This window comes from Strongylocentrotus purpuratus, unplaced genomic scaffold, assembly GCF_000002235.5.
Source record: "Strongylocentrotus purpuratus isolate Spur 01 unplaced genomic scaffold, Spur_5.0 spur5_contig_859, whole genome shotgun sequence".
Classification (NCBI taxonomy): Eukaryota; Metazoa; Echinodermata; class Echinoidea; order Camarodonta; family Strongylocentrotidae; genus Strongylocentrotus; species Strongylocentrotus purpuratus.
The window spans coordinates 70,474-81,166 of record NW_022145567.1 but is presented as its reverse complement, the minus strand read 5'-3'; positions in this window follow the sequence as shown (position 1 = coordinate 81,166).

Sequence of the window (10,693 nt, the reverse complement as noted above, 5' to 3'; positions counted from 1 at the left end):
TGCTGTTCAACTGGTTGGAAGTTTTACCAAATGGTTCTAATGGCTCAGCTAGACCAGTTGAATTATAACTGGCCTGGATTAACTGGATCATTTAGCCCATTTCAATTTCCAGGGTTACCAGATGGCATTAAATGGTTCATCAACTGGACCAGTTGCAACTAGCTTTCTCTTCTGGGATGTTTGCACCCCCCCCCCCCCCACCCAACCCCTCTTATCCCAAACTGCTTCCGGCGCGCTTGGATCCAAGACACGAAGTTCAGAAACGGGATGAGAACGTCATTATTTTGGTTCATTTATTGTGTAACATTTGCGTAATTATTGGGTTGAACGCGGGTTACAGTAACATACTTCCTCTTCGACGTAAATTTCACGTGAATGAAGAACATGATTCATCTCAAGTCAGCCTCGTAATATTCACGTGAATTTCACGCAGATATTTTGACTAAAACTATCACTAACGCTTCACGTGTTTCTGTTACGCGATAATTTCGTTTATGAAGATGTAATTTCATAACCAAACAAACACGGGAGTATTAGGTTTACAAACCATGGTCTCCAAGGTAGGGATAATCACGTCATTATAATGGTGATATTGCAGTGACAATTGCGTGATTTAGTGAACGTGTGTTTCAAGTTACCTAATGCAATAAACGTATTAACACATTTACGTAAATGTCCGGTGTTTGAAGAACGTAACTCTCCTCAAGTCGATACCTTGATATTGACGTGATTTTCACGTGATTTTGTTTATTGGGATGAGAGAGCTCATTTCACAATGGACAACAGAAGTGTTACGTGACTTTCTACAAGGAGGGGACTCAAGCTTGGAAATCGAGTACCGGTAGTCATTATTTTATGGGTGTTCTCTGCCTTGACTCTGGGGGTACTGTTCAGCCATCCGAGGTAGAGATAAACTGGACGATGGATGGAGAGGGGGCGGGGGGGGGGGGGAGAAAGGCATTCAGACTGCAGAGCTGGTCGTCTACTATGTATAGAGACATTTGTGTGTACCTAGTAGATAAGGACCCTCCATCACTAGAGGGAAGAATGAGAGACTACAAAGAGGGAAAGGCATTTAGTTATTTTGCCAGTTTCTGGTTAGGGAGATATTTTTTTCATCTCGTGGGAGAAAGCTGTCTGTAATTCAAAATCATTTGATACTTGAATAAATTAAGTTCATTTTCTAGACTGTTTCATGTCAAACCGTTGATTCTACTTTCTTGTGAGTATAGTCAGAGAGATAGAGAAGTAACACGAGTAAAGAATGAAAAAGAAGCTAATATTTGAACGAGGAGGAGAAAATGGAGATTACGTTGTTGCCCATAGAGTTGGAATAATTGTTCTTACCACTTTTTATTAAATGATTGTGACCATTTGGTTTATTGTTTGTACATAAAGGTCATATGTTATAAGAACTGTATTGATCAATCTAAAGAGTCTTATAGATTGATTAATACAGTTTTGAGATGATGATGATGATTGTGATGATGAACGAGAAGGAGAAGAGGAGGAACATATCATGAGTTGATGGAGAAAAGATTGATAGAGGGGTTATCATTACAGAGAGAGAGAAAGAGAGATGGACTAACATGAGGAAGGGAGAGCAAGAATGGAGGCTATGACATAGGGGAAGAGATAGAAATCAAAATTATATTTATACTAACATTTACTAAATTAGAATAGTAAATTAGAAGATAAAGCTAAAGGAAAGAATGCAAACTAAAATTAAGCAAAATTAAGACCATCACAATATCGTTTACATTATAATATAAATTAAGTAAAGGTACATGGAAACGTGTACATTTGTAAAATTTAATCTCTTGTTCTTAGATCTTCCTCTTCACACCTAATTCTTGCTCTCCCTCTCTATCTCTCCCTCCTCTCTCTGTCTCTTTCTCTCTCCTCTCTCCTTATTATCACTCTTTCTCTTTCATTAAGCGTCGACATCTCTCTCGATGCCTCTCTCTGTTTCTATGATTTTTCTCTCGTTAAATATTTAAAACATCAGGTCTGTCTGACCTTCCTCTCTTGAATAAATCATAAATAACTTCAACTCGGCGTCCTACATACAGTAATGATTGCTTAGTACCCATCTACAACCTTCTCTGTGTTGTTTTATTTTATTGATAAAATAAATATAACCATGAGATGAATACAAGTTAGATCAATATCAACAGGTTTAATGCATATAAGTTGACATCTTATGAAGAAGTACTAGTACCACCCCCACCCCCCCCCTCCAGGAACGGGAACGGAGGTACCGCATGCGTGTTCCCAAAATCTCTGGCTCGTAACAAAGAAAAAGATCTGCCCGTATTGACTTTACACACTGGACTTTTGCTGAGAAGGGGGGGGGGTACCACCTTTAATGCAAACACATTTAAAGGGATCGGGTATACTTACTCTCAGATTCTGAAACAAAATCCTGGATTTAGCTCATGCTGCAATGATAAATTTAGGTCAGTCAGGAACTCAATGACTTTTACAATCCGATCGCCTGTCTGATTATCAAGATATTTACGATTGGAAATCAAAACCAAATTTTGTGTTTGCCAAACGGTTTTCATAACACTACAGTTTATTGGGGAAAACGAGTATGGTAAAAGGGGTCAAACAAAGATTTTTACTTTTTAGAGGCACTTCTTGATCATTTTGAAGCACAATTTTGTTAGGGCTTCAGTATTAATACACCATATCACAGACACTGGTAGCACGTAGGGCCATACGTCCATCTCGGTTTAAACATTGTTATACATTGTTAAACAATGCATTTTACAATACCTTTACAACATACACCATACACCATTTGCTGTCACATGGTTTGGAAATCACATTACAGATAATAATTCTACAACTGTGAGGTTTCACCTGTCGTCATTTGATACCCGAAGGAACACTTTTTTTAGGGGCTAAATCTAATTTTTTCACAAGGCAAAATAACTATATGCCTTCCCCTCTTTGTAGTCTCTCATTATTTTTCCCTCTAGTGATGGAGGGTCCTTATCCAGTAGGTACATACAAACATAGTAGGCCAGTTCTGCATGCCTACCCCCACCCCCCCCCCCAATCCATCCATTGTCCAGTTCCTCACAGTGTCTACCTCGGATGGCTGAACAGCTACCGCGTCAAGGCAGAGAACACCCATGAAATAATGACTACCGGTACTCGATTTCCAAGCTTGAGTCCCCTCCTTGTAGAAAGTCACTTAACACTTCTGTTGTCCATTGTGAAATGAGCTCTCTCGTAATATCTACATGCACATTATCTTCTGTTTCATCGGCCGTGTTCGATGATGCTGCAACTGATAAATATAAGGGAAAAGACAATCATATTAAGTTCGTGACCACAAGAATGATTGTAACAAAAGAATCCTTATCACTTCTTCAACACGTAGATGCTCAAGTTGAGCTCATCGATATCAGAATTTATATCCAGATCCAGATCGACAAATCTATCATTTTCATGGCCTCTTTTACTTTTTTAAAAACTTATTTGCAATCACTATCTAAATGTCAACCATTCTAGTAGACCCTATTCCATTATCAATTATAGGATCTAGAAAGTCTATTAATATTTCATTAGACATAAATCTCATATTACTGTACATTTCTACCTAAAACACGAGACGAGTGTACTTGAGCAGCTTAAAAGACAATCAGTCTACTTAAAATGCACACACATTTGAACATACGGGACTAGATCTAGGCCTACATTTACTAAAGTTGGATCTCGGCCCACTCTCATTACGTCGTATTATCAGCTTTATTTGTCATAAAAATGAATAACCACAAACTTTGGTTTTCTTACCGTACAAATGATACTGGATTGGAAGAAAATCACTGCAGAATAGCGGACTATGTACAAGATTATGATGTTGATTCGATACGAATCCCGTTTGCAACAGGACAGCTGATCACGGCGAAGGTGAAAATGGACTAGAATTATGTCCCGGCATGCTTTGCGATGAAACAACCGTGAAGGCACGTATTTGTGTAGTGTTTTTTAAAGTTCCATAGGGTAAAAGGACCCTTTTTTTTTTTTTTTTTTTTGGTCTCGAATTTTTTTGTTGTTGATAGATAGATGGGAGGGGGGGAGGTTTAGGGGTTATGGGGGAGGGGGATGGGTTTATACACATAAAAATACCGAAGGGGGGTTAACCCCCAACCCCCCCCCCCCCCCCCCCCCCCCCCCCCCCCCCCCCCCCCCCCCCCCCCCCCCTGTGTACGCGCCTGCTTACATGTATAAGTATGATTGCATGTTTTATAACATTTTCATTAAAAAAAATGTAAATAGGAACTTACATTATAAATAAATTATATTTGACATATTAAGAAAGTAGTAAAATAAATTGGATGGCTGAGTGAGTGCATGCATGCCAGCTGTAGAGCTAGAGTGGAGTATAGCGCAAATACCTCTTGGTGGCGGCTGCCATCTGAACTTATAGCAGACGATAACCGTCTTCTTATTTTGGAAGCTTTAGTGAATATACATACATGTGTACCCTACGAACCTGATTGTTGTATGCAAATGTGAGTTTGAATGTCCTCTACATAGTGACGCAGGTCACAATGAAGAGTTCCATTCTCCTTTAAGCTCCTCAATATTTACATACTCCCCCTGATAGCTAGCTCGGGCCGAATATATGATTTGCAGCACAAATAGTTTTTCCGACTGACTGAGCAATAAATATGGATTGAAATATATGCTGCATGGCTATGACGATGACTTTACAAAGCATTTCATGTGAAAGGTTTCGTTTTGGGGATGCGCCAAGATAATATGACTTTTCAAGTTTCACCCTTTTGCGAAGATTAGTCAACCTTTTGTTATACGATCCCGTTTACGATTTGTTAAATCGTAACTGGGACCTGCTACACAAAACTTAGCAATTGACTGTACGATTGATTGATCAAACGAAAAATCAAATAGTTGTAAATCACGTCAATTTCAAAATAGTAATAAATTGCTAGTTTATCTTTGTGTGACGGTGCCTAAATGTTAAAGCACTATCGACCACGCTTCACTTTAAGTCTCAGGTAAATACCTTCTTTAAGATGAAATGTCTCCTTCCATAAGATCAAGAAAAATGTTTAAGAATAATTAGGACATAATTTCGATATAGCGTTCTAATCTTCTTTCTCCCTGATGCAATCATTCGGTGATACTTGGACAAAATATACAGTGTCAACGAACAGACGGATACTGTGATTTTGTTTAATTTAAAGAATGTATATTTTAATATTTATTTTTTTAACTATCGTCTGTTTTGCCCATTGACTAGACATTATCTAATTCATTAAAGTAGATGCAGTGCAAGAAATGCCTAATTTTCATTTTTAATTACACATTCCTTCATACGAAACAAATTTGCTTGATTTTACGTTATTCTATACAAAAGAAAACTAGACTGACAACATTGTTTTTTGAGTTTCAACACTAGGAAAATGAGACGATACCGTATGCGAGTAACAAAGAAAAACATTGTGCCATAAAAGCTAGTAGTTGGTTAATGAACAGCAACATCAATGGTTCATTTTTCCCATTCACCTTTAACAAATTGAATGTACATTGGAATAAAAACAAAAAGTATTGGTTTGAAAATAGGATACCCATAATGTCACACTAGGCATACCCACATACACTTAAAAACGCGTCCATTTTATTTGTTATAACCCACCCTGGTGTAAAACAACGGGATTCAGAAAAAGATTTAAACTACCCTGGAAATACAGAATTCCACCTACTAAATAAACGAACATATGAACATCCATACAATACGATCAATGTCAATATTTTCCTTTTCCAAAATCCACAGTTTGTGTGATTGTGTGACCGTGTGCAAAATGAATAGCAGGCCAATACTATTGACATGCTAAAGCTTGTGGCAAAATATAGCTCAGCAAGTTTAAAGGGTAATCCAGCCCTTGTAATCATTTCAATTGTATAAAAGCAGGAAAATAATATAGATAACATATTGAGATGTTTGAGATATCAGAATAAGGCAAAATAGAGTCAGTAGGAGAAGAAATGAATACATGTAATTGTCGAATGCGCATTACTTAATTCATATTTACCTGTTGCAGGTACTTTTCGGGTAGGTGGTATGGTATAGAATTAAGAAAATTACGTATTATGTTTTAACGCTCTTTCATTTCAATTCTGAGTCTAAGGTTAGGTGGTTTCACTTCATTTAAACCTTGTGAGACCGTTATTAGGATCAAAGGGCAATCCAACCCTTGTAATAAATTGATTTGTATGAAAGCAGTAAAGTAACAGAAACAGAAAAAGTTTAAAATGAATCGGATCAATAGTAAGGAAGTTATGAATGTTTGAAATATGAGATCGCTAAGTCTATACGAATCTCAAATTGGTGGTTTGGTCAATGGATTGTGATGTAGGACGTGAATTACTCACCAATTGGCGTCTACAAAAATATCACTAATTTCTGTTTTACTCGTAAGTTTCTTCGCCCTTGGGGCACTACTCGAAATATATTTTAGATATTAGTATAGGTCCCCTAAAAAGAATAGCCCTCTCTGAGCCATCTGTCTTTTGAAACTTTTCATTTTAGTCATTTTATATGTTGGAAGAGATAGGAAAGTAGTCCGGCACTGCATCACATTGACATTACCGCTTTAGCCAGTATAAAGTGCCCATACGTATAGTGATTAAAACTTTCAAATATGCATAACTTTCTTATATTAAGTAAGATTGAATTGAAACTTTTATCAGTTTGCTTTTCTGATTTATCTGCTTTCTTTAGAGTAGATATCCAATTGGGTTGGATTTCCCTTTAAATTAATGGTACATAGTTGTTCAAAATAAAAACGTTATTAGTCTTTTTTTTAACTCTACACTGTAATCTCAGAAATCATTACAAAAGCGCGAAAGACTATGTCTAAAAGTTATAACAATGACTAGCATTGGTCGAAACACAATTTGACCAAACTTCCATTGACATTTTCTTTTAAGAAATTATTTTACAAGTACATGTTTTTTCACCCAAGCTGCACAGAAAAATGTAACTTCAATTCTAAACCTAGCTGCGTATATAACTTAATATTATCATTTGAAGGTTTTGCGTTTCCCTTCCTTGAGATCCAGCCAAATAATGTGTACAACCTCATAACACAGGAAAAGTTACGTAAGGGTGTGGGTGTAGATGTGTGTGTTTGTGCGTGCATATAGGCGCGTGTAATTGGGTTTTACAGACGTGTGCCAATCGGACATGATCACCGGTGTATCGGGACCGCACTCTTTAACAGTAACCGTTACAAGAAGTTTTGATAGTCATGTTTATGGAACTGGTGATAACAAGGAGTTATTTTATATGGGTTTAGCATAACAAATCATTTGTAATGGAGAAAAATTGTCCCTTAAAAAGGGATTTTAGTTACTCCCTCCAATCTAAAGACATCAAAAGTGAAGAAGAAAAGAGAAAGAACCAACAAAAAGCGATGATGGTATAATGTTAAGACAAAGTAACACCAACCCGGACATCCTTATATATCTATCAAAGATGTTCGGCAGAGATTATTAATTGGATTTAACGTACATAAATACCTTGGACTTAAAGTTTTGAGAGCCAAGGGTTAACACATTATTACAAAACTATCACCAATCTTCAGATCAATAGGAACGTATCACAAGAAGGGAAAGATGTGTTGATGTTAATGACAGTACGACAATATACCTGACAGTAGCCTGTACTGCAACTGAAAAAGAGCCTTTAGGTGTGGGACTTTACATTTAGATGTTCGAATTAAACGATGTAAGAATATCAATGTTTAATATGAATATCAGAATGAGCAACTTCGTATTTCACTGACAACAAAACTGATGACTGACAACAAAACTCATGAGAAGAAAAATAGATACCTGTTTAAGTTTGGGAGGCGTATACTAATATTCCTTTTTGTAAGTTGTGGAAGAAGAAAACACAGACAAATTAATATGATGGCAAAAAGACATTTAAAAACCTGTAAAGATACAAAGGTATTCCTACTATTTATGATCTGATTAGTAATGTCATATATATTGTTTTGTTTCGCGTATACATCTACTGCGTTATAGAATTTCAAACGAAATCTTTCCCTTTCCAATAAAAATAAATAAAAAGGAGGAATATGAGTTGTTACAAAAGAATCGAGAAGTTGTGCCGAAAAAACATCACCCACCGTGACCGACTTCAATAGGAGTAGCTCCATATCAATAGAGATGTTTATGGGTTTGCAACTTCCATATTCTTTGTCCGCATGTTCTCGGTTTTCCCCCCGAGTTCCCTGTTTTCTCTTTTTTTTTCTGTTACCCAGCTCACTTGAGGCTAATTTGCCTACATAATGTTTATGAGGGGAAACATTATGAGGGGAGATTAGAGAGAGAGAGAGAGAGAGAGAGAGGAAGGGGAATAGCGAGCTAAAGAGCGAGGGGAATAGAGAGGGAGAGGCATATAGATCGACAGAGAACGAGAGAGAGAGAGAGAGAGAGAGAGAGAGAGGAAGAGAGGAATACTGCAACAATAAGCCAGTTTAGGCCACCTGATTTGTTTCAGTTAATTGGAAATTAACGAGCACATCAAACTTTGTCGAAGAGTTGAAACAACAGCCAACGACGTTGATCGAGAAAAAAAATGTCAGACAAGCTTCCATTGAAAGTATCCTCTTTATAATGTTGGATATTGGAAGCATATGCGTTCCTACAATATTCAGTGATCGTTGTCTCAGTTGAAGTCGAGTATAAAGTTATGAAATTGTAAATAATAAACTCTTTATGTTGTAAAGCTCTCACTGAAGGTCAAGATATTAATTAAGCTTTAAAACATTGTTTCTTGACTAAAATCGACAAGTTGGCTATTCCCATTTGGAAATTATATATCACAACTACATATTCTGAAATGTTCATGGGCTAATTTTCTAGTGCTTACCATACATCGACAAGTCAGATTATCGGCACTAATAGGAAATATGTTTTATGTGACATTTTGTTTGTTTCAAATGATACTCTATCAAAAATATAAATATGAAATCACAAGATGGTATTGGCACGGAGGAAATTGGAGCTAATTACAAGACAATATTGTTAGGCTTAGGGTTGTTCCGCTTGGGGTCTTGCTTAAAAATATTGTTCCAGGCCTCAATATGTATAGTTTGCGCAGTACATTTAAATTAACACTACTCCCCTGATGTTTACCATCTTTGCCCTAAAATAAACATAATTGACGTGGCTCCCAGATAAACAGAGCTTGATGCATTGCAATTCCTTTCTGATGTATATCTTTATTATTTCACTAGCTACAGGGTGATTCCAATATGGGGGTGAACACTGATGGCGAGGAGATGGGTCCAGGATCATCGTTGGCAGATGGAGTCGAGGTAAGCAAAATGTTATTTTTTGCTATGGCATTTTAGTAGGTTTACTCATTTAAGTCTCATAGAAATGATATCATATCTACTTATCTTTCATATTTCATGAATAATTATGAGGTTTATAGACTTAACGTTTTCACCCCTGATGTTTAAAAGCATTCACAAATAATATCTCTCACTCAAACCGTCTGACGATTAAAGAAAATTAAAGAAAAAGATTGATGAACGTTTCAAATCCAACAAAAGATAAGAATATATTAAGTTCTAAAGTTGTAATCATTCTATCACAATGAGGCTGCTTTATGATTTATCACGCGTGCTCCCCAACCATTTGTCCTGTACTAAAAACTCTCATTTCTAATTTCACTAAATAGAAAGATATGGTGGTTTTATACCTTTGTTTTTAAATTTATTATAGGTAAAGGGGTTTAACCATCAACAAACATTGTAATAGAAATATTTATTTATTTATTTTATTTATTCATGATTTCTTTCAACAGGGTAGTTTCGTTCAGTACTACTGGAAGCCAGTGTATCTGCTTTTCAAGAAAGCTCTGCATAATACAATGACAGTATAAAACATAAGTATAATAATATTACAGTACCAAATTGTAAATACGTGTGAAATATCAAATTCAACATGTATCTTCTAAAAATAAAATCATACAATATTTATTATTAATTAGGCCTATTAAAAAAAAAAAAAAAACAACAGAATTATAACAAAAACAAAAGCACACCTAAAACAAAACACCTAAACAAACAGGAAACAAAAAACAAACAAAACCATAACAAATTTAATAGAAATACTATGAAAAAAAATAATTACAGAAGGGAAAAAGTACAGAAGGCCTATTGCATTTGTAAGAGTTTACAAAGAAGGTAAACGAGTTACAGTAAATGCATAGAAAGACGGCATTATTTTTTGAAGAAATGATGTGCATGACTGAACAGAAAAACACTGATTTCATCCACACAAAATGGCCTATAGGTGTGCACAAGTTAGATGACATAATGTTTGATAAAAAATTAAAGATTTATACATTTCCTATTATTTTTTTTTATCAGATTTTCACTGATCCGCTTCTCTCATTGTCCTGCCCTTATCTAAATCAATTGTATTTAGAAATGGGGCTACCCCTAAAGGACCCGGGCGTATGATCTATTTAAAAATGTATTTATTAGTCCCCTCCAAAAAGCTATGGTCACAGCACAGAGCGGCGACCGACCGATCGGTCGCCGCTGGAATTTAGGCATCGCCCAGCGATTTTTGGAGGAGTCGAGCAGGATTTAGAGCCCCAGCGATGCATAGCGGTGCCCTGTCGATT